General features: G+C 46.7%; 1 protein-coding gene across 3 annotated transcripts in view; it reads right to left on the bottom strand.

Moving 5' to 3' along the window:
• RCAN1 (regulator of calcineurin 1) overlaps nucleotides 1-24623 on the bottom strand; it is a 95835-nt gene that overhangs the window by 9393 nt on the left and 61819 nt on the right. The window lies entirely within an intron of this gene.

Here is a 24623-nt window from a genome sequence, read left to right as displayed (position 1 = left end):
GCCTCCAGGGAACTCTCAAGGCTTGGAGAAACCTGGAAACCGAAGTCTTGGCAAGTTGTTTGATCCCTGTAATTTCCTGAACACTGAAATCAAAGTTTCAGATGCTGGGGTATTAGAGAAAACATTTTGAAATCAGTCTTGGTCAATGAACCCTGCTTTTAAAGAAAAAGTGGACTTCATTTTGAAATACGGTCTTTTTTTTTTTCTAATTAAACTTTATTGGAGGAATGTCCTAATTCCCACTTGTATTTCACAGTGAGAATGGGAGAAGAGATCCTAGGATTTTCATTGGAAAACTTTATTATTGTAATTTGAGAACTAGGAATATGCAGCACGTTGATCATTTTCTAATAGCTGCTAAATTCGGGAAAAGATACAAAAATATTTTAGAGGATCTAGCCTCTGAAGCTGAGAAAAGAAACATTCAGAGGTTGTCTGCTTAGAGACTCATAGGCGGAAGGTTTTTGTTTTTGCTTTAATTAGGAAAGGAAGAAGAAATAGAAAGAATGTACACTACAATTGAAAAGTTAGTTCAGTTGGCCTTTTTTCAGGTAAGATGTCTGGTCTTGGAGAAGCACACTGGGTGTCAGGATGCCAGTTCTTTGAAAAGGCTGCAACTCTTTTTTTGCAACTTTTTACTTTATTACTTTTTAAATTGAAGTATAGTTGATTTACAACGTTGTGTTAGTTTCAGGTGTACAGCAAAGTGATTTAGTTATACATATCTATATCTATTCTTTTTCAGATTCTTTTCCCTTATTGGTTATTACAAGATATTGAGTGTAGTTCCCTGTGCTAAACAGTAGGTCCTTGTTGGTTCTCTCTCTTATATATAGTCGTATGTATTTGTTAATCCCATTAAAAGGCTGCAAGTCTTTGAACTTCCAAGTACTTTGCTAGTTTAGGTCCCTATGGCAGTGTGAGTCCTAGGTCCTTCCTACTCAGTGTCACCTAAATGCAGTCTCATTATTTATAAAAACATTCTCTAGTCTAGAGGCGGACACCTCTTAAGCTTCCAAAAGTTAAGTGGAATCCTGCTATTCACATTTAAAAATTAACTACAAAGAAGCATTAAAGTCAGCCAATAATAAAAAGAATATATGCAATGGGAAAGAACAAACCAGAGCATTTATCCCTCCATAAAAGGAAATGCGAAGTCTTCTTGCATGAGTGAGCACTGCTTAATCTCCATGGATGGTGCCCTGCTGCCAGCTGTAGGGTTATGCAAGAGACCAGTTATGGTGTTTGCTTTGCCAAATTACCCGTAACTGCCAACCCAAGAGATCTAAGTGCATGTGTTCTAGAAGAGTTTCGAACGCTGTGAGATAGTATGGCAGCATCAAACGCCAAGAGGAAGTGGTCCATTGGGTGGTGCTTGGTTCCGGGAACTGTGCCCTGGGATTGGCTGGAAGTGGTCCATTGGGTGGTGCTTGGTTCCGGGAACTGTGCCCTGGGATTGGCTGCATTTCGGTGCACAGCCTGCAGCGTACCCTGGAGGCACATGCAGGCTTTGGTGGTGGCCTGGGGGTGGCAGTGGGGGTATGGGAGGCCAAGGGGAAAGGCACGGGAGGTAGAAGGCACAGAAGTGCATTCCACTCCTCCGGAGCGGCTGTCCCTCCTTTTCTCTTTCTCCTGGAGTCCACCTTGGCGAATAAGGGTTACAAGGAGATCAGAGGAGGAAGAAGAGGTTAATTTCACCATCTCCTCATCCTATTAAAACTCATGACATGAAGCTCCAACTCAGTCGTGTGGGCAAATCTGGAACATTTCTGTTCATCTGAGACAACAGCACTGAACTCACCCAAATTTACAATTGTGGTTTCATTAATACGGATGGGATAAAAAAAAAAAAAGGAATAGTGAGGTATTTGAAGATGGTTCAACTATCTTTGCTCCTAGAAATAAATGATAAATGATAGATCTTTCATTAGGCTGTCCAGAAAGCCTCCCAAAACATGCAATTCTGTACGTGCCTTTGAATTGATGGTAAGTTCTATCTGAATCATATTTAGGGAACTTGAGTGCTTCCATTTCTAGATCAGAGAAAGGGGCTCAAAGTTGTGGCCGACTGTAGGGAGGCTGGATTGGAGGCTGGCAAAAACCACCGGGTCACAAATTGTACCTGAGAGAGATGGCACCTAGGGTCCAATAACACAGGCTACCCGCAGCGTGAGAGGTACGGAGCATGGACCCTTCGTGGTGCTCCAAAGCCCCGGCTGGCCAAGGGGACAGACACCTGTCCCTGAACCCAGAGGGCCTTCCTTTTATCGGCTCACCTGACAGTTCTTGCTAGGAATGTCCACTCTTCAACTGCACGTCTATTAGACATGAACTTGCACTTCTAAACGTCCTATGGTATTTGTCTATCCCTTGTGGTTTGAAAGGCAAGTACTTTTTTGATTCTTGTTTGCAAGTTGGTTGTGAGTGATTTGAAGAAAGCAGGGCCCACAGCAACGTCTCATTAGAACTCTTGAAAAACATACTAAAAATTGCACTTAAAATAGTAAAACAGGGGCTTCCCTGGTGGCGCGGTGGTTGGGAGTCCGCCTGCCGATGCAGGGGACGCGGGTTCGTGCCCCGGTCCCGGAGGATCCCACATGCCGCGGAGCGGCTGGGCCCATGAGCCATGGCCACTGAGCCTGCACGTCCGGAGCCTGCGCTCCGCAATGGGAGAGGCCACAGCGGTGAGAGGCCCGCGTACCGCAAAAAAAAAAAAAAAAAGTAAAACAGAAACCAGAAGTTAGAGAAGAAATGAAATGCTTGAGTCCGCTGAAAGCTTTAGATGTTTTGCATTTCTTCCATTCGCGCCACTAAAAATCTTAAATGAATCTCTTCAACCTGCATTTGCTTCCTGTGGTTCCAAGCAGTGAGAGCATATTTTCATTAAGAAGTTTCTATTCTCAGTGAGGAACAATTGAGGTTTATGTCGAAATCCATCATTCCCATCACAGCACTCTTAAAGCATCGGGAGGATGACCTCAGCACGCCCATTATAAACTCCAAGGAGTTTACAGCTACGCCAAGAACGTGCCACCAGTGAAGCCTTCTACAGAATGACCACAGAGAGAAACCGAGTTCTGACTTTGCTGTGCAAATCAAAGCTAAGCGAAGAAGAAATCTGCAGATCTCCTGGGAGGGAAAATGGCACACCCGACTGAGATCAAAGGTATCAGGGAGTTTATCTTGAATGCCAGTTAAGCTTGTGTTTTAACGGAGCTTTTAGCTTCTGAGATAATGGGATAGCTTTACTGTTATTTAATATTCATAACCCTTCCCTTTATAAGGTGGAGCACTGTTCCCCCAACCTAAGTTACTGTACACAGGGGCCTCTGAGTCATCTTTATCACTTCCCAGTCTAAAAGGTGTTATTAACTGAGGGGACACTTCTTGTTCTCACTTGGAAACCAGGTTAATATCAACTTCCCAGTTGCAGTGAAGATTGAACAATCTGACATAGGCAGAGTGCCCAGTATAGTGCTTGAAACACAATCAGTGGTTGATGCATGTTAGTTGTGTTTCTAGTTCCCATTTCGTCGGTAAGGATACTGAGGTTCAGAGGGCCTCGCTGTGTTGAGGAGTCAGGACTCACCCCGATCCTTTGACTGCAGATTCCATGGAACTATGCTTGCCTCGCAGCAGTGCCCTTTGGTACTTCCCCATCTCCATTCTCTCAGTCCCTCTGGCATCCTGGATGGCTTCCTCTCCTACGTGCCCCACTGGTCAACAGAGGGGTCTCTAGGTTCTCTGTAGCATCCTCCACCTGGCACTCCTGCACACCATTTCAGGCAGCTGTGGCCAATTTCTTACTGCTCCAAAATAGTGCGTAATTCCCACAACATAAAACTTCCCGAAGCTGAGCTTGATCACGTTCCTCTCCTACTGTAAAGATTTCAGTGACTTCCCATCGCTCTGTAGGTTAAAGGGGAAGATTTTCACTTGGTATTCATCCATGTGTCGATCCATGCATCTATCTACCCATTTGTTCTTTCACCCAAGCACAGTTCCAGGTGTTGGGGGTTCAGAGATGAAGACAGACAAAACCCTCTGCCCTCATGGAGCTTACATTCTAGATGGGAAAAAGGAAAAAGAAATGAGATAAGTGGGTAAAACATATAGTGTGTTTAGATAGTGGTAAGTGCTGGGAATAAGGCAGAGATGAGGGATAGGAAAAGCTGGGAAAAGGAGAAAGAGAGAAAGAAAGACAGAGAGAGAGAGAGAAAGAAAAAGGAAGGAAGGAAGGAAGACTAGCCAGGGAAGGTGTCCCTGAGAAGATGACAGGTGGGTACATCAAGACCCGAAGGAAGTGGCGGAGTGAACCATGAGATGCTCGGAACAGCATCTCAGGCCAGGGATCAGAAGGCACAAAGGCCCCTGGCATGTCCAGGCCCAGCAGGAGGCTCAGAATGGCTGTAGAGGAAGGACGTGGACAAAGTGGTTGGGAGCAGGGCCACGCGAGACCTTGAGCCATTGGAAGGTCTCTGGCTTGCATGCTGGTATCAGAGGGTTTTGAGCAGAGGAGAGGCATGAACTAACTTCCATACAACAGAACCACTCCAGTGTCTGGGTTCAGAAAAGAGGGAAGGGACAGGCTGGGGGCAAGGCACCCCTAAGGCATGAGACCTTCTCTGACTACGGAGCCCATGACTCCTCTAGGCAGCCCTCACCTCTGCCTGCTTTCCTCAGTTGTCAGCCAGCTCTTCCCTAGTCTCTGCCTGCCAAACTTCTATTCATCCTTCAAAGCCCATCACCAAACATCCGTTCTCCAGGAGGCACCCCTCCGGACTTTATGTTCTCTCCCTCCTTTAACCCCTGTGACCTCCCCCCACCCCCCCACCCCCCAGCTCTCAGTGCAGTCTGCCTGGCATCCTAGTTATATTCTTGCCTTGCAATCTCCCTACTACAGTGAGAGCTGCTTGAGGGTACCACTGCCACTCCCTGGAGATGCGGATAAATGCTTGTGCAGTTCAGGGACTACACCAGGGAGGGTCCATCTGAGACGGGCCAAGAGCCAGCATCCACCAGCCATCAAAGGGTCAAGGCCATCTGTGTTCCTAACTGGAGGGTTTCCAGTGCCTCTGGTTTGAACAAAAACCTCCTTTTCATTGCAGGGGATGGTAAAGGTACAAGTTTGCTCAGCGGGTGCTGGTCACATTCCAGGGTGTACTTCCTCTGTCCTTGCTGCATGGTGGCTCGCAGGATGTCCAGGCATGGGACTGCACCACCAGTTCCAGACTCTGAGGCCTCACCCCCCGAGACACTCCCAGAGGCCTTGTGACTCTCCTTAGGGGTCTACGGCCGGGGTCTCGACAGCCCTTTGTCGTTTGGGCAGAACGTGTTTAATTTAATATATGTTCACTTGTCTTTTTTAAATGCCTATTTTTTAGGGTGTGTTTTATAAGGTGCACAGTAGGGAGTAGAATTTGTATAGAAGTTACAAATAAAATGCTTTTATTGGCAGATGTACCAAAAATCTTTCATCCATGAGGTTCATGATCAAAAATGTTTGAAGGCCTATTGTCTCAGCAGTAGGGCGATTAAATTCCCAATTTTCTGCTTTTTTGTGACGATCATGTGTAAGAAAGAGAACAGGAAAATATTCCTCTTTCTGATTTCTAAAGGCGTTTCCATTTTTGTTCTCTCTGAAGGGTAATCAGGGAATGGGCTGGGGAGCGGGGCAGAGCCAGATGTGGGCTCGGGAATTTACTGCTCATAGAATTGCTTTATTACTGGTAAGATCTGCTCGGCCACAGGGAGGGGACTTGTAGGAAAGAAAATGTAAAACAAAGCAGATAACCTTTTTTTGTGGGACTTGGAAGGTTCTAACCAGAACTCCTTAGACAAGAGAGTGCCCTTGTCTCCCACGACAGAAGGTGATGCCTATGAATTCTAAGTCTGAGCTGAGAAAACTATCTTTAATGAAAATCACCTTTATGTTTAATAACCATTAATCTTCTGAATCTGTAGGATAACACAAAAGAAGTGATATTAATACTAAACTTCAGCCTGGGTCATTTTTGATACTTTGGGGAAAAAAAATGGAAAAGCCTGAAATATCATTTGATACTTCACACAGAATAGTACAAGATAGTATACAAATAATTTCTATTTCTGAGATAATGTGGAACTTCCTATTACTTAATTTTTTTTTTAAGTGGCTTATTGGGCTTCCCTGGTGGCACAGTGGTTGAGAGTCCGCCTGCCGATGCAAGGGACACAGGTTCGTGCCCCGGTCCGGGAAGATCCCACATGCCGCGGAGCAGCTGGGCCCGTGAGCCATGGCCGCTGAGCCTGCGCGTCCGGAGCCTGTGCTCCGCAACGGGAGAGGCCACAACAGTGAGAGGCCCGCGTACCGCTAAAAAAAAAAAAAAAAGAAAAAAGTGGCTTATTGACACCAGTGCCACAAATGATGGAAGCAGTGGTGAAAATGCTAAACGCGTTTTAGTAGAATGGCAATCATGCTCTGTTAAAGCGTGTGGTGGAAATGAAGGAAAACTGCAATCACCCTCAAAAAAAAGAAAGAAAGAAATGACATAAAGTAAAATAAAACAACCAACTGATTGGGGAAAAGTAGGGAGGAAAGCATGTTCAAATCGATACCTTAAAAGAGAGGTCACAGTTCATCCAAGATTTCATCTTGTTTGTTAAATTCCGTGTGCACTTGAAATCCCATTAACTTTTTTTTTTTTAAATTTATTTTTATTTATTTATTTTTTAACTTTTTAATTTTATTTTTTTTACATCTTTATTGGAGTATAATTGCTTTACAATGGTGTGTTAGTTTCTGCTTTATAACAAAGTGAATCTGTTCTACAAATACACATGTTCCCATATCTCTTCCCTCTTGCGTCTCCCTCCCTCCCACCCTCCCCATCCCAGCCCTTTCCTTATTACCTCAATCTTTCCCTAGTACATGAAGGTTAACCGCCCCCTCTGTCACTTCTTGGAAATGCACTATTTGCAATGCTTAAGATGGAGAAATAGCCATAGGTAAATCAAAACTATACTTAATGACTTGAAGACCAGCAGCCCCGGATTAAGGGAGGTAACATTTATTTAAAGCCAGCTGGGGCCAAAGCCCCCCTAATAATCCATCCTCAATTGTTCTCTTTATTCCTTTCCAGACCCACTTTGCTTTAATGATTGATTTTCACTTCTGCTTTGAAGCTGTTCTGAAGCCAGGGCCCAATCCTGCAGTGACAAAAACGTGGACAAGAACACTGGTGCAGGGGCTTGGCTTCCCTGGTGGCGCAATGGTTAAGAATCCGCCTGCCAATGCAGGGGACACGGGTTTGAGCCCTGATCCGGGAAGATCCCACATGCCGCGGAGCAACTGAGCCCGCGTGCCACAACTACTGAGCCTGCGAGCCACAACTACTGAAGCCCGCGTGCCACAGCTGCTGAAGCCCACGCGCCTAGAGCTTGTGCTCCGCAACAAGAGAAGCCCCTGCAATGAGAGGCCCGCTCACACCAACAAAGAGTAGCCCCCGGTCGCCACAACTAGAGAAAGCCCGCATGCGGCAACGAAGACCCAACACAATCAGAAATAAATAAGTAAAATAAATAAATTTATTAAAAAAAGAAAAAGAAAATAAAACACAGTAATGTTAAAGAAACAGAATGTTGGGGGAGACTATGGTCTAATAAAACTCAACTTTAAATAAAAAAAAAGAACACTCGCGCAGGTGTGGGCTGGTGACAGGCTGCTCTTGTGTTCCTCAATCACCAGGACCTGGTTATCTTCCATTCCAGCTACAAACAGCTTTCACAACCCCAGACCGATTCATTCCCACCCAGTAAATCCCTTTACATTCAAAGGATGGGTTCGACACTGTTGTGTGAACACTGACGGAAAAGTCCTGTTTCTCTCATTCTATGTTCCATACTCATCTCAGAAGAACTGACACAACTAAAACCCTGGGGGGCACATGTGCTGCCTTGAGGCAGGCCCGGATCCTGTTCTGGCTCTGGTAGTTTCTCCCAGGGAGCCTGGCACAGCGCTGGGGGCACGCAGACACCCCCTCAATACCAGGTGAGTGACTGGCCAGACCAGAGTCGAAGGTCAAAAAAGAGGAAGGGGAAAAGAATGAGGTCAAACCGAACTCTGTAAATCTTTAGCACCAGGTGTGAAACCCAGTTTTCAATAACTTGGCTACGAAGAGTTTGTATCCACACCCAGTTTTCAATCTCATGATCTCAGCTCAGAAATCGTTGTTTTGCCAAGTTTGGGAGAAGAGAAAAGTATTACGTGTTCTTACCTACTCTTTCCATTACCACCCCCAGGCCCCATTTCCGTGTCTGTTGTTGGGAAGTTACCGACAGCACCACTGCATATGCTGTCTTTTCACACTGACATTGTCTTCATTGAGGATTATTTAAAAGTCTGATAAGTCGCCTGAGGAACTATCTCCTGTCACCTCCATGCGGGTAACACAGTGATTCAAAACATACTTAACAAACAATAAACTCTAAACACAGGACAAACAAGGTATCACCACAACTTGGATATCATGCTTTTCACCATGAAACGCAAGAACAATCATGCCAACTTTGTTCATTAGGAAAATTGGGGTATTTATGGCAAGTGACTTAAAATTTGCACACCCATCTTTGCACCAGAGCATCTGAGAAGTGAGAGCTGCCTCCTTTCCATCAAGTCTAGAATGGCCAGGTTAGTTTACTGGTTGTGAACTGGCAGCCCCCCACCCCCAAATAAAAATATTAGTTTTCAACATTTAAACATTGGGAGGTTTCACATAGAAATAGAATTTCTGGTTTCTTTGGGATTAAAAACAAAAAAAAAGGAAGATGTGGCAATAATGGGCCCAGAGGTCTGTTGGGCAACGGCTGAACCCTTGGCTAAGCCCCTGCTTTTCGAATACCAGTGGCCCTGTCGCTCCCGACCCCAAAAGCATCTGAGTTTTTGGCCGCTAGCTTAATTTAGTAAGTCATCAAAAATAGATTAGTCACCTGCTTTGAGCCAGATACTGAGAGGTAGGGGTACGCACAAAGCAGCTTACCCATCCATATCCCCGGGGCTCAAAATGTTCTGTGTCACATAATCTACTCCAAATAATACATCGAGAGAGTGTGTCCCTCGCTCCTCACACAGCAATTCTTTATTTTTTTTCTGGCTCAACACATTTCTACGGGTGACTACCCGGGCATTTGCAGGATGTTCTCCCTACTCCTGAAATTATACTCTCATGCAAGTGAATGGTGGGGACGTTATTATAGGGCTGACCTAGATTCCGCTCAAACCACAGTTGGTTTCTTTAGCAATCATTAGGGCGACATGACTGGGCCATACCAGGGAGGCACACAGCACGACTGAGAATCAGAACTTAACATATTTCTATAAAACTGGCTTACGATGAATGAAGACAGAAGGGTTTTGTTACGACCAATATTCAATGACACAGTTGGAAAGATGATCTAAAAGTAGACTGAGATACAGGTATTCTCAGGGTGTGCCTTTTAAGATAGTTTTTCAAAAGATCATTTTGAGAAGACAGCATTTTAAACTGCTCTTGTAAGAGTCTAGGATACAGTTTGATCAATATTCTTATGTTGAACTAACTGTCGGAAGACAGAGGCTGACTTCACCCTTGAGTCTGAGCTGCCCTGGCGCTTCCATCCCGAGGGAGGTCGTGGTGGCACTATCGGCCCTGTGGAGGAGAAATTACGTGGCACATACAGTGATCAACTGTCAGGGTCTGCTGAGCCCCACTTCTGCTCTTACAACCCCCCCAACCAACCAAAAACCCAACAGGTATCCTTTGAGACAGAGCTTCTTGTGCAGGAAGTTTATTAGGGGGTTCTTCTGGGATCAACACCCAGGGAAGGAGAGGAAAGCGGAGGGGAGGGAGGGGAGGGGAGAAAAAGAGGCTGGGTAGAGGGAGAGTAGGGCTACCATGTGGTCCCACTGGCAGCCTCGCTGGTTGGTCCTGTGGGGTGTTCTGAAGACAGGATGACCCTCATTGGAGCAGAAGGGCTGGGCCTTGATACCCCACATTGGTCAGCTCTGGGATGGGGGCGGTACCTTGAGAAGGAGGGGACTTAGCGGGGTGGCTCTCAGCTGAAGTCATCCCCAAAGGGGGCAAGTGACAGGGCAGCTGGGGGACAAATCCAGTATTCTTGAAGGGACCTGGGTGTGTCACTGTGTCCCTCAACCAACCAACCAATGAACCAATGAAACAGACCCAAAGTCAACGAACCAAAAAGACCCAAATTCAAAGATCTGCACCCTAAGTTAATCATCTGAAATTTCTGACAAATACGACAGACTTTAAACTGGACACCATGAAAATACGACTGATTCCACTCCAAATCATTAGCCCATCTCCCCAGGTAAGGAACTTCTAAAGGAATATGGTAGTGAACTGTAGTACACTCGATAGTTTAAACTTTCAGTGTAAACCAGGTCAACTAAAACCTTGAATAATGACTCAACCGTTTCCCTCCTAGGAGTTTATTCTAAGGAAATCCTCAGGGCTGTGGGCAAAGATTCAGATGCAAATACATTCCCTGTTATTTGCATATTCTTTATGCAAATAACACATTAGAACAAGCTAACCATCCTATCAGTGACCAGCTAGTAAGTATGCTGAATCAATGACTATAAAGCCACTCACACCTCACGGGAAGGAAGTGAAAACTACTTAACGACATAAAACGATGTTCACAACTTGCTGTTAAGAAAAGAAATGCAGGTTTCAAAGCAGTGTTTACTGTTGTGACTCCAATTTGGTGAAAAGAAAAAGCACGCACGTTAGTATTAAAGAAGATTGCAGCGTTTTCCTTCTTCGCTTCTTTGGACTTACTAGAATTTCTACAACGCACATTTATTACTTTTGCAATAACCAAACGGCTTTTCTCTTTCCCCTCCCCCCACTATATGTTCTATATCAATGGTCAAGGAAACCATGGTTAACAGATACACTAAGTAAGGTGGAACGTTAGTCAGAGAGGAAATCTACTCCTTTCTTTGCATAGCAGTCTGGTGTCATGAATTTTAATTCCTTAAGAAACCATTCCCAAACCTGGTATTTTTAACTCATTAATATTTCGGAGTGCCAACTGTTGGAAAAATCCCATGTCTTCCTTAAATACCTGTAAAGACAGGGATTTCACCAGGAAATATTTATTTTGCTTTTCTTTTGATAAGCTCTCCTGCCAGCCATCTTTATCTGGTGAAACGCCCAACTCATCAGCTGTATGTGCTGAAGCAGTCTCCACGGAGTCGAGGTCAAGCACCGGCCAGCACAGGGTCCTGCGATTCCGTCCGGCTCCACAGTGTGGGTCGCTAGGCTGAGCACTGCCTTAGTGTGAGCAGACCTCACACGGCACATTCTGCAGGCTCCAGAGTGTGCTCATCAGAGAATATCTGATCTTGGGGGGAAAATCTCCCATCTGGGTCTTTCAAATGTTCCCAAGGGTGATGCCTTCTCAGAGCAAAACTATCAAGTTCTTTCCTGTCACTGCCATGTCACCACATCTACTGCTTCCTCATCTGTGTTTTTTTCCTCTGTTCTTCTGTCCCAGAATCACATCCGGGTCTTTTTTTTTTTTCCTCTCCCTGGGACAGTCCTGCCCTCTGCATCTCCCTTCTAACGAGACTGGAACGTACCTAATGAACTTTTCACCGTGACTGCGTTAATGATGACAGCTATTTAATGTATAAGACCTCCCAGAGAATTTGTATTTAATCAGCAACTTCTGGAGATCAAAGTCTCAGCCCCAATGGAAGGCATCACTAAGGGGAAAGTTCCACGCAGCAAGTCAGTTATAGGGAAGAATTCCTTGGACAGGTGGGCTCTTCTGGGGCCGGGTGTTGCCTACCTGGAAAGGAGACACACATTTTTTGAGCATCTACATTGAGCAGATTCTTGTCTGGGCTGTTTGGAGTTAAGAACAGACTTCCATGCCTAAGGAAAATCACTCATTTGTTTCTTGTTCAACCACCATTTAACAAGGATCTACTCCGTGCCTTCTCGAACTCCACCGCTCCGTCCAATTACACCTATTACATATTCTCATAACACTGGGGACCTCTAGTTCTTAGTACTTATCATATTTTAACTGGTTTCCTCCACTAAACTAAGGGCAGACCAAGTCATGGACCCTGGAACACTTAGGACCCCCCATAAATATTTGTTGAACCAAGCATGCAGCTAAGTACCTGACTCTTCACTGCAGACGCAGAGAAGAGAAGGGCATGACTCTTCCTTCAAGAACTCACGGTCAAATCAATCGTGAAATTCTTACTAAGCCATTACCAGGTGTCGCGTACTCTACGAGGGGGTTCGAAAGCCTAAGCCACAGCGCCTGACCTTACAGGGGCTTAAGATTGAAGCTTGGGAGGTAAGACTGCCACTCCAGTAACGTGGTAACATGCATGACCCCATCTGTGTTGCAGGCAGTAAGAGCTCAGGATACTGGAGGTGGAGGGTGGTGATCAGTGATGATCCCATCTCAATACCCCATTAGTCCAATTACAGAAAGTCCTGTGGATTAAGGCCTTGAGAATAGGGTTAGATTTTAAATAGGGGGGGAAAGGATATATTCCTGTATTTTCTCATTACTACTTGAATAAAAGGTATTAGGAAAGTTAACATTTTCTTCATCCACTACCGTGCAGAATCAAATAAGGAGCTGCTTTTATGAAAAGACATATACACATATACACACTAACAAATGTAGTAAGGTAGATAGCTAGTGGGAAGCAGTCGCATGGCACAGGGATATTGGCTGGGTGCTTTGTGACAGCCTGGAGGGGTGGGATAGGGAGGGTGGGAGGGAGGGAGACGCAAGAGGGAAGACATATGGGAACATATGTTTATGTATGACTGATTCACTTTATTATAAAGCAGAAACTAACACACCATTGTAAAGCAATTATACCCCAATAAAGATGTTAAAAAAAAAAAGACATATACAGTTTGTTCATTTTGAACAAATTTCTTTGAGTGCCTGCATTTGGTGCGGCACTGGTTCAGTGTTGGTGTTTGTTCATCTCATGTCCTGGATTTCTTGGGAAATCCTACTTTTGTTACTTTGATTTATTCCTAAAATACAAACGATTCGTGCAATACATGTGGCTATGTTTTTAACATTTTGGTAAAAATATCAAAATAAATGAACATATTAGACAAAAATCTTCTGTTAGTTCACAGAGCCAAACTGGGGCTTGGGGAATAATGTATCCATCAGTGTGAGGGCAGAGGAGGACGCAGGGGGCTACTCTAAAGGCAATTCTGGCAGATGGCATTTTCTGAAGACAGCTGCCACAAACCTCCTAGCCCACATGCTCTTGTAGAACCTTACCATTCCCCCATCAACGGGAGGGGTGTGTATCCTCCACCCTTGAATGTGGGAGGGCATGTGTGAGTGTCTCAACAGACACTGTATGGTGGAAATGACACCATATGACTTCCGAGGCTAGGTCATAAAAAGCCATGCACTTCCGCCTTGTTCTCGTGGAACCTGGTCACCATGTTTGCGGGAAGCCCAGGCAGCCCGTGGAGGGGCCCACGTGGAGAGGAACTGAGGCCCCTGGCCCAAAGCCCTGGCTGAGCTCCCAACCGACCTGCCAGCCATGTGAGTGTGACATCTTGAGAGTAGGTTCCCTGGCGTCCAGTTAAGCAAACCCAGCAGACGCCACATGGAGGAGGGAAGACCCATCTCCGCACGAACTGCAGATTTAAGACCAAAATAAAGGACTGTTGCCGTTTTAAGCCTTTAAGTTCTGGGTGGTTTCTTTCCCAGCAATAGTAACTGGAACGACATTTCAGAGATGGCAGAAGTGACGAGGCCTCTGTAACTGATTAGACTTGGAAAGCAAGGAAGGAAAGACCAACGTGACTGACTGCTTTCCCACCCAGAGTAGGATCCTTAACAGGCAGAGTGGGAGTTAGAGGAAGGTGAGGGGTTGAGGCTGGGACGGTGACTTTGGCTTCTTGCCATTTATATAAAGTGGCCTGCTTTTCACCTGTCCATCGACGAGAGGTACATAGAGTGTAGACTGTGGAGCCAGCCTTTCTGGGTTGGAGCCCTGGCATTGCCGTTTCTTAGCTGTGTGACCTTGGGCAAGGTTCTGAACTCCCACGTGCTTCAGTTTCTCTGTCTGTAAAAGGAGGATCACGATAACAGGACCTACCTCACAGGGTGGTTGTGACATTAATGACCTAGTGTCTAAAAAGGGCTTGGCACAGAGGAAGTTCTAGGAAAATGTCTGCCGTTGTGATCCGCAGAAATGTGGGTTGAAGAACGGCCTTACATGGTGAGGTGGGGTGAAGAACAGCCTCTCAGACGTCCACGTCCTAACCCCTGGAACTTCGAACATGGGACCTCACGTGGCAGAGGGGACTTTGCCGGCACAGGGTCCTTAAGGACCCTGAGATAGGAGACGATCCTGGATTGTCTGGGGGCAGGTCCTTATAAGAAGGAGGCAGGAGGGTCATCAGGGGCGGACCCAGACATGATGTTGAAAGCAGAGATCATGGTGATATGGGGCTGTGAAGCAACGCTGTAGCCTCTAGAACCTGGAGAAAGGCAAGGAAACAGGTTCTTGAGTTTAGCCCACTGAGACTGATTTTGGAGTTCTGACCTCCAGCGCTGTAAGCTAATAAACCTGTGTGGTTTCAGGCACTAAATCTGTGGTACTTTGCTACAGCGGCAATAGGAAACTAATCCAGATTTTAACCTTGAGGAAGGTGGCTTTATAGAACACGGAGCAGACAGAATGAAAAGAAGATGGGTTTTGGAATCAATAAAACATCTCTTTATTCCTCGTCTCCTGACTTAGCCTTGGTGGGACATTTTCTCTTTAATCTTAGCTTGCGGAGTAGCCGAAGCCCCGGCTCTGCTATGAGCACTGACTCCAGCCCTTGCGTGCTGGGAATCCATCAGTGGGTACCAGCCAGCAAGACCACAGAGGTTCTACACGGCCAGAATCTGGCCTGATTGGCTTGACATCCCTCCTGATTGGTTGGTGCCCACAAGCTACCAGTTGCTGTGAATTTCAAATATTACTACCTCTAGGCTTAAAACTCTGAGTGTCTTCTTCTGTAAATTAGGCGCAATCGAAGTCAAAGGTGGTGGAATTAGTGTAGGTGAGTAGTTCTCACAATGTGATTTCCCAAGCAGCAGCATCTCATCACCTGGGAATGTGTTAGACGTGCAAAATGTTGCCTCACCTACTGTAGCTGGTAGAATTCTAAAATGGCCCATTCCCCCCCTTCCCCGGGGGACACGGCAGGCAGGACCATGGCCATGACGGATTTTACCCGTGATTAGGTTATGTTACACTGCACAGTGTTTTGTTTTAACTTTTTTTTTTGAGGGGGGAGGGGAGGTGCTGCCTCGTGCGGGATCTTTGTTCCCCGACCAGGGATCGAACCCATGCCCCCTGCATTGGGAGCAAGGAGTCTTAACCACTGGACCGCCAGGGAAGTCCCACAAAGTCCCTTTGTGAAAGGGAGATTAGCTAGGCTGAGCCCTTCAAAGCTACCAGGCTCCTTCTGAAGGCAGAGATTTGACGTGTGAGAGGAGAGATCCCTTGTCGCTGGCTTGAAGGAGGAGGGGGCCAAGTGGCAAGGATGTGAGTGGCCTCTCGGAGGCAGGGTAGTCCCGGAAGGAAACAGGGATCTGTTCCCAGAAGCAGATTCTTCCCCAGACCTCCGGAAAGGAAGGCAGCCCAGCCTATGGCTCAATTCTAGCCTTGTGTGACCCAGAGCAGAGAAGGCAACCACACCACACCCTGAGTCCCGCCTACAGACCTGTCAGCTAATAGCTAATAAGCGGGTGTGGCGTTAAGCCACTCAATTTGTGGTATTTCATTATGCAGCTAAGAATTTACTTACAGAATCAGAAGCTCTGTGTTTTAGCAAGCCCTGCAGGTGACGGCGAGGCACACTCAAGTTTGAGCACCTCTGGCGTCCATAAAGGGCCCACACAGCCGGGCCTGGCGCCGTTAGGTAGCGTGAGCAACAGCTGCGGTTGTCCTATCATATATTCTAAGGATCTTTCCGCTCCTTAATTGCATTTGAAAACGTTTTATAAAGCACGAACGCAGAAAATCTTCCAGATGTGCCCTTTTCAGGTGTAAGATCGGACTGATCCCTGGACATTCTGCAAACACCAGACAAGGGGTCCATGCAAACTTCCCTTCTCCCCTTCAACCTAAGAGTCCAGGGCAGCTGGAGCTAATAGCCATAAAGCAGCGGCAGAAGGAAAGTTCGAAGGCAAGTGGGCCAGGGAAGGCAGGACCACATCCCATCTTCTGAGAAGCTGCAAGCAGGGGCAGGTAGACCAGAGTCTCTGAAACTATAAAAGCAGGACCTACCTCCTTGGGTGGTTATGAAGCTGTAAAGCCATGCCCGGGACTCAGCACAGGGCCTGGCACAGGGATGGGGGGTCAGGGGAACTGGTCGTGCCTTTGTCTCCTTTATCATCTTCCTCCATTTCATCCTTCTGCATCCTTCTCACTTCTCCCAGCTTTTTTTTTACTCTTTTTTTTTTTTTGCGGTACGCGGGCCTCTCACTGCTGTGGCCTCTCCTGTTGCGGAGCACAGGCTCCGGATGCGCAGGCTCAGCGGCCATGGCTCACGGGCCCAGCCGCTCCGTGGCATGTGGGATCTTCCCAGACCAGGGCACGAACCCGTATCCCCTGCATCGGCAGGCGGACTCTCAACCACTGCGCCACCAGGGAAGCCTTTTGACTCTTTTTTTGATTAGTGTTAGCATGGTTTATTTTTTCCACCCACTTATTTTTAATCTATATGTACCTTTATATTTAAAGTGGGTTTCTTATGGACAATATATGGTTGGCCTTGTTTTTTGATCCACTGTCACAATCTCTGTCTTTTAATTGGTGCATTTGACTATTGACGTTCAAAGTGCTTACTGATTTAGCTGGATTCGTATCTGACATATTTGTTAGGATTTCTCTCTCCTTTTAAAATCCTTGCCAGTTTCTTACCCTGCATCATTCTTCCCATCTCTCTGGTTGGTTCCTGTGTCATCCCCCTCCCCCCACCCCCTCTACTCCTGTGAGGACTGCTTCACAGTGGGCTCTCCTGAGGGTCCTGGTGCAGGGTAACACGTGGGGATGGCCAAGGACGCTTTTGCGTGAGCTCAGGGAAGCCTGTTTATCTGAAGGCATGGCTGGAAGCTCCACCCGATTCTCTGCAGGATGGTCCACAGACAGGACCTGGAGCACAGAGAGGAGGACGCATCTTGGGAAGGATGCTGGAAAGTGAGCCTCAGAAAACGCACTGCCACGTCCTCTCCTCTGAGACGTTCCCAACTTGGGTGTTAGAAATGGCCTGTCCTTCTCTCCGTCAGCCCTTCTATGGCCTCCATTTGCTTTCAGGAGAAAACCCGGCATCATGACCACAAGTGGCTCTTGCTGCCTCTTGGTGCAGGTCCCGCCCTCGACACATTCCAGCTCCGGACACGGTCCTGGTTCATCGATGCTGCCCAGGCTGGTCTTCAGGTCTCAGAACCTTTATCCGGGCTGCCGTCTACCTGGAGCATCTCCTGGGCATCTGCTCTGGGCTGAGTCCTACTTGAATAACAATATAAACATCACTCCTCAGAGAAGCTGCCCCTGGCCCCACAGACACGGGGAAGCCCTCTATTAAGTACTCCTTTTCCTTCCTGGCACATATGACAACGGTAATTGGTCTGGGGTTTAGGGCTGGAAAATGACCTTCCTGCTGCTGGCCACACTGCCACATCTTGCCTGGGTCCCGGCTCAGCAACTCTCTGTTCACTGAGTGACCGAATGAATTAATGACCACGCTCTCTGTCAACTCCAAAATACTGATCTAAAAAGAGGAATTTAGAAAAAAGAAAAGAAAAAGATATCTGGCAGTGCTTTAAAAAAAATTTTATTTATTTTTGGCTCATTGGGTCTTCCCGCTGCGCGTGGGCTGTGCGCGGACTCCCGCCAATCACAGCGAGCGGGGGCCCCTCTTGCGGCAGAGCACGGGTTACAGGTGCGCGGGCCCCGGCGGCTGTGGCACACGGGCTCAGCAGTTGTGGCTCGTGGACTCCAGAGTGCAGGCCCAGCAGTTGTGGCGCATGGGCCCCGCTGCTCCGCGGCACGTGGGATCCTCCCGGACCAGGGCTCGAACCCGTGTCCCCTGCACTGGCAGGCGGACTCCCAACCACTGCGCCACCAGGGAAGTCCCTGGTAGCTTTGAAGACCTGTAAATGAGTGAGTGACGGAAAATCTGATTTGGGGATTCCTTTCCTTAGTCATTCAACAAGCATCTTTCTGAGCATCTTCCCTGTCCAAGGAGCCAAGCTGGTCTCCGAGAGAGAGCAGGTGAAGCAACACCGCCTTGCTCTCGGGAAGCACCCACTTTAGGTCAGAGTAAAAGGTCGGTACTCGGAACTACCCTTTAAGTCTTAGCAAACAGCGGTATGAGTGATGCGTGTGGAAGAAACGGAGCCCAGGGTACCACTGGGTGCAGGTCGGGAAGCCTTGTAAGGCTGTGCTACACGAACTCCAAGATCCACCCCTGAAGGCCAGTGGGCAGCTCGATAGATGGAGGCATTTGATATGTGGACGAAGCTTCTTCTCCAGCGCTGTCAGCCGTGTGAGAGCCACTGGGACCACCTTTCCGGTGCTCTGTGCCTGCAGTTGGGGGTGGGCTTACTGGCCGTCTGGGTCAGCAACCCCGGCGACTTCTCAGTGGGATGTGAGCTAAATCAGGAGGCGAGAGCAAAGCAGACTCACAAGAGCAGCCCCCCTCTAGCCCGGCCTTGTTTCCATGTCATGTCACTTCAAGTTTGCTTCTCGCTCCGGTCGGGAGACTACAGCATCACACAATGGGAAGTGTGGGCTGGTCCGCACGTGCCACTCACCCCTCCAAGACCCGGCCGGAGGACAATCTGAACCCCGACTTGACATTTTCCAACAAAAGTTTGTACCAGTGACGTACAGTGGATCCCCACCGAAAGCTGATCTGAGCCATGACTAAGAAGGTCATTTTGGAAATGAGGAAGCGTATTTTGGGCTCCTTGTGGTTTCTGATGAAAGTTGCTGCAATGTGGGACACGAGTGAAAGAAAATTGAGAAAAGAGATGAGTTCGCTCAGCCTGTCCCTGTGAAGAACGGGGGAGATGAATGAATGGGAAGATCCTTTATGTCCTAAGAGTCTGTGAGCCTATGGCTTGTCTCAGCATTTCTCAACGCTTATACTCACGACGTTTTAGACAAAACAGATTTTCCTGTGGGGTCCTGTCCTTTGCATTCTAGACTGTTTCAGTGACTCCCTCCCAGATGCCAGCAGCTCTCTCCCAGTCGCTGCTGCAACCCCAGCGTCACCCACGGATCTGCAAACGTCCCTGGGAGGAGGATTTTAGAACTCTGGGATCTAAAATCAAGCAGGTTTGTTCTAACGTCCTAAGAACAGCCCCAGCGCGCCAAACACATTCACTTAACGTCTTGTTCAACAGGAACGAATGACCTCTTTTAATACAGAGCTCCTCTGAAACGTGTCATTTCAACTGGCTCCAAAGGAGATACTGTCCGAGTCTCAACTGCTCAGCTGAACACACGGAAAAATGTTGGGAGAGTTCAGTGCATCTTGAATAAGAGGAAATCCCTCAGAGACATGACATGCTCTTTGATCATTAGAACAATGGTAAAAGAAAGTGATTTACAGAAATAAAATGGATAACGAACATTTTGGTGACTCAGAAAATGCCTAGAAGTCACATCAGGCCAAAGTTCACTTTTTCCATGAAAACAACCCCAAAACTCTGTCTAATAACAACGTCCCGCTCCAAACATTTGCCAGCAGGCTGAGAACTTACTACATTTTGGCTCTAAGAGGAAATGACGTAAAAATACTGACTCGATTCCTTGTTCACAGTTTCTTCCTTTCCGTTAGGTTTTGTTTTAAATGTAAAAAACATTTTCTTTGTTTCAAACTAAGCAGGTTTTAACTTAAAATCATTTACTGGGATAATTGAGCATTAAATTATTTGAAAAATCCCAATAATGCTGCTATTATATTGTCAACAGGTGTGTAACTACTATTTATTTTAGAAGCAGATACAAAGAAGGTGCTACACCTATGAACATGAAAGAAAAATCGCCGTAGCTTAAAACTGTCTTTGTAGTTTGAAGGTAAACACAGTGTTCTCAAATACTAAGTTATTGTAACTCTCCAGCTCAGAAAGTAGAAGTCAGAAGGCATTCACCGCACCAGGAACTGAAGAATAGGAGGAAGCGTGTTCAAAATAGCAATGGGTTTTTCCCTGAGATGTATATTTTACAAGAAATGTTCAATTCCATTTTAGATATGGAAACAGTGTGTTTTCCCCACTAAAAGGGGAAACAGGAAGGGTATAAGTAGCTTCTCCCATTACTGTATCCTATCTGGAAAATTTAAAAGGTGGAGAAATGATTAGTCATAAGTGCATGACTTGTTAAAAATGACTTTCTGGATAACAGGGACATACCTGCGTGAATGAACATTTCCCACAACCTCTATATTGGGATCCTTGCTTTGGAAAGGCTTACGTAGTAAGCAAGACAGTGGATCTTGGTGGCGGTGTTTTGTTTGGAACCCAAAGGGTCACGGAAAGATTTCCACCAGGCTGCAGCCATGCCACCCCCAGGACCAAGGGGCAGTGGTGTCAGGGAAGGACTAGGGTCCCCAGCACCCGGGCATCTCAGGACCTGAGCCCAGGCATGGGGACTCTCCCAGCACACCTGAGAGATCGGGGTATTTCCAGTGGAACCAAGAGAAGAGCTTTCATGGGTGATCTATTATCTCCACAGTTCTCTCCTCACCTGCTCCCTACCATGTAGGCAAATACCCTCTAGGAGATAGAAAATTTGGAAACAATGGTCCCAGCAGAAAAAGTAAAAACCTGTCATGAAGGGGCCAGGAGAATGAGAGAAACTAAGTACTTCTCCCACTGCTATGGACTGAATTGGGTCCCCCCAAGTTCATATGTTGAAGCCCAAACTCCCAATGTGATGGTACTAGGAAGTGGGGTCTTCAGGAGGTGATTAGGTTTAGATGAGGTCATGAGGGTAGAGACTGCATGATGGAAACTAGGATCCTCACCAGAAGAGGGAGAAAGACCAGAGTTCACTCTCTCTTTGCCACATGAGGACACAGCAAGAAGACAGCCATCTTCAAACCTCACCAGCAAGGTGAAGAGAGTTCTCACCAGAACCTGTGTCGTGCGTGTACCTGATCCCAGACTTTCCGGAGTCCAGAACTGTGAGAAATACACGTCTATTGTTCAAGCCACCCAGACTATGGAGTTTCGTTACGGCAGCCCGAACTAAGAAGACTCACCATCACTTAGCTTTGGAACAGGACTGTGAACCAAAGTCTATGGATTCTAAGCTCATGTTCTTAAGAACTGCACTTTTATCACTTTGTGAGAAACACTGAATTAAGACATTCAATATGTTTTAATTACAGGGTGCTGTTTGCTTTCAAAGCTATATATGAAATTTGTTTTGCATGGTTAGATACGTGCTGGATGACTCAGATTTCTGAAACATACAACAGTCGAATCAGTTTTCTTAATAAAATGACATCTCTCTGATTTCTGCAAAATCTCTTTAATGACCTCTTAAACTGGGAAAGCTGAGTTTTCAGATTTAAACTTGGGGAAGTGCAGATTTCAAGAGGGTAAAAGTGATCCTGCTCAGGATTTAAATTCTCTGCAATATTGAAATGTGTGAAATATATGAGCATAGAACTTTTTTAAAAAAAATTGAAGTGTAATTGCTATACAATATTATAAAGTTACAGGTGTATATATAGTGATTCACAATTTTAAAGGTTATACTTCATTTATAGTTATTATAAAATATTGGTTGTATTCCCTGTGTTTTACAATATATCCTTATAGCTTATTTTATACTAATCGTTTGTACCTTTTAACCCCCTACTCCTATCTTGCCCCTCCCCCCTTCCCTCTCCCCACTGGTAACCACTCGTTTGTTCTCTATATCAGCGAGTTGAGCATAGTACTTCGGTACGTGGGCCTCTCACTGTTGTGGCCTCTCCCATTGTGGAGCACAGGCTCCGGACGCGCAGGCTCAGCGGCCATGGCTCACGGGCCCAGCTGCTCCACGGCACGTGGATCCTCCCAGACCGGGACATGAACCCGTGTCCCCTGCATCGGCAGGCAGACTCTCAACCACTGCGCGACCAGGGAAGCCTGAGCATAGAACTTTTAAAATAGCTTTATGGAGATATAATTTAAATATCATTACGGTTTTTTTTTTTAAACTTATTTATTTGGTTTTTTTTAAATTTTTGGCTGTGTTGGGTCTTCGTTGCTGTGCGCGGGCTTTCTCTAGTTGCGGCAAGCGGGGACTACTCTTCATTGAGGCGCACAGGCTTCTCATCGTCGTAGCTTCTCTTGTTGCGGAGCACGGGCTCTAGGCAGGCACGTGGGCTCAGTAGCTGTGGCGCACGGGCTTAGCTGCTCTGCAGCACGTGCGATCTTCCCGGACCAGAGATCGAACCCGTTTTCCCCTGCATTGGCAGGCGGATCCTTAACCACTGCGTCACCAGGGAAGCCCACCATTACAGTATTTTTTATATCTTTGTCTTTATGTTGTGATAAAACTGATATTTTGCTTAACATCACGAGAAATAATGCTTTAACTGAAAAACATTATTCATGATCATTTAAAAGGCTCTTATGAATGTCTACATCTCTCAGTAAATCTACTCATGTCTAGTGCAAAAGGGGCTGGCAGAAGAATGTCAAATTCTGTTTTGGTGCCACCTAAAGAAAACTTTCTTCCCAGTTGATATTGTAAGACTATCACGGTACAAAGCAATTACAAAGAAAGGCATGCTTTTCCTCTCTGCGCTTATTCCGTATGCTGGCTTCTTATTTTGTGTAGGTTCTATGATGCTGCTGACTTGCGCTGCCAACAAACCGTCTTGTGGTCAACAACCAGGAGAGGGACCGTGAGATTCCGTTTGCCGGATGCCGGGATACGACCAAATAGTCGTGTCTGAAGCTCGCCTTCACTTGCCTTCCGTTGCTTCTGCTCTTTCCTGTCTCCCTCCTACATGATGAAAGGCAGCCATGTGTCTTTGGCCAATGACTAAGGCGCCGTGCCCATGCCTGCTCTGTCTGGGTCCTGGCGTCTTCCGACTCAGGCTGTCGGTGGCTCTCAAAGGTACCGGGGGAAAGTCGAGAGTCAGATGGCCAGCAGCCATGGTTACAGCTGCCTGCGTTCAAAAAGGCCAAATCTGCCCGAAGGCACTTTCTAGGACAGCCTATAACTCTGTATAATTATTATTTTTATTTCTTCATAGCAGTGGTCATTTTTGCACCTGGTGGTTTAGGTGAGTTTGAAGAAGCAGCTACTACATGATGTGCTGTGGTTGCTCGAAATCAGTATTAGTGGTGGGCGCCTAAGACCCCAAAAGAACCGATTACGGAGGTAAACTTGGAAAATTAACACTCTCTCACGGCCAAGGTGGTGTTGGTGCCCCTCCAGTCCAGCTTAAACCCTCACTGCACAATACTGCCTTGCTTCCAATATACCTAAAAGCAAAAAGATGAGGGTTAACTCTATTAGTGGGATCTATAGCAGCAGCCCCTAAAGGGGCTGCACAGGGTGGAGAAAATGACAGGGGATGGGAGGTCAGTAGCCTTGATGGCTGACATGCTTCTGAAATTCATTCATTCGTTGAATATCTACCACAGGCCAGGCATGGCCTAGGCCAGGTGCTGGGGCCCAGATATGACTCTACTGTGGTTCCTTGAGGAGCCGGGAGGCCCACAGGGCAGACCTGGCCACCCAATCTGACCCCAGGAGCTACGGAACACAGAATCCAGGTGTATTTCTGAGGGCCTGCCCCCAGATGCCCTTCAGGTACAGGACTGCCCCTGAGTGGCGAGGTCGGCAAGTGAGAACAGGAGAAGCGTGGCCAAGACTCCCAAGTGGCAGGGGTCTGCACTGTTACCTTTAGAGTATCCTAGATGTCCTCCCAAATCCATCTTCTCCCACAGTGAAAGCCTCTCAGTGGCCGGAAATACCACTTAGAGGATGATGTTGCTGTTGCGATTCTTACTTCCACAGTAAAATTCCAGATCTGCCATCTCTCTGCTAAGACGGTGACAGAACCATTCTTGAAAAGAAATGGAAGGACTGCAAAATAATCCAAGCCTAGGAAATAATTTTGCAATTTCAAAGTGGTTTCTATGACCTTAGTTATAGGCTGAACTGCATCCCCTCCCAAATTCCTATGTTGAAGCCCTAAACCCCCTAGCACCTCAGAATGTGACTCTATTTGGAGATGGGGCCTTCAAAGAGGTGATGAAGGTTAAATAAGGCTGTTAGGGTGGGCTCCCATCCTATAAGACTGTGTCCTTATAAGAAGAGGAAATGTGGACACACAGCAGGACACCAGGGTGCACAAGACAGAGGAGGGACCATGTGAGAACAAAGTGAGAAAGCAGCCACCAGTAAGCCAAGGAGAGAGGCCTCGGAAGAAATCAACCCTGCTGACACCTTGATCTTGGACTTCCAGCCTCCAGAGCTGTAAGAAAATGAATTTCTGTTGGACAAGCCATGTGGTTTGTGGTATTTTGTTACAGCAGCTATAGCC

The sequence above is a fragment of the Delphinus delphis genome, chromosome 4 (assembly GCF_949987515.2).
Source record: "Delphinus delphis chromosome 4, mDelDel1.2, whole genome shotgun sequence".
Lineage (NCBI taxonomy): Eukaryota > Metazoa > Chordata > Mammalia > Artiodactyla > Delphinidae > Delphinus > Delphinus delphis.
Note: the sequence above shows the minus strand (reverse complement) of the source record. Positions and strands in the feature narration are given on the sequence as shown.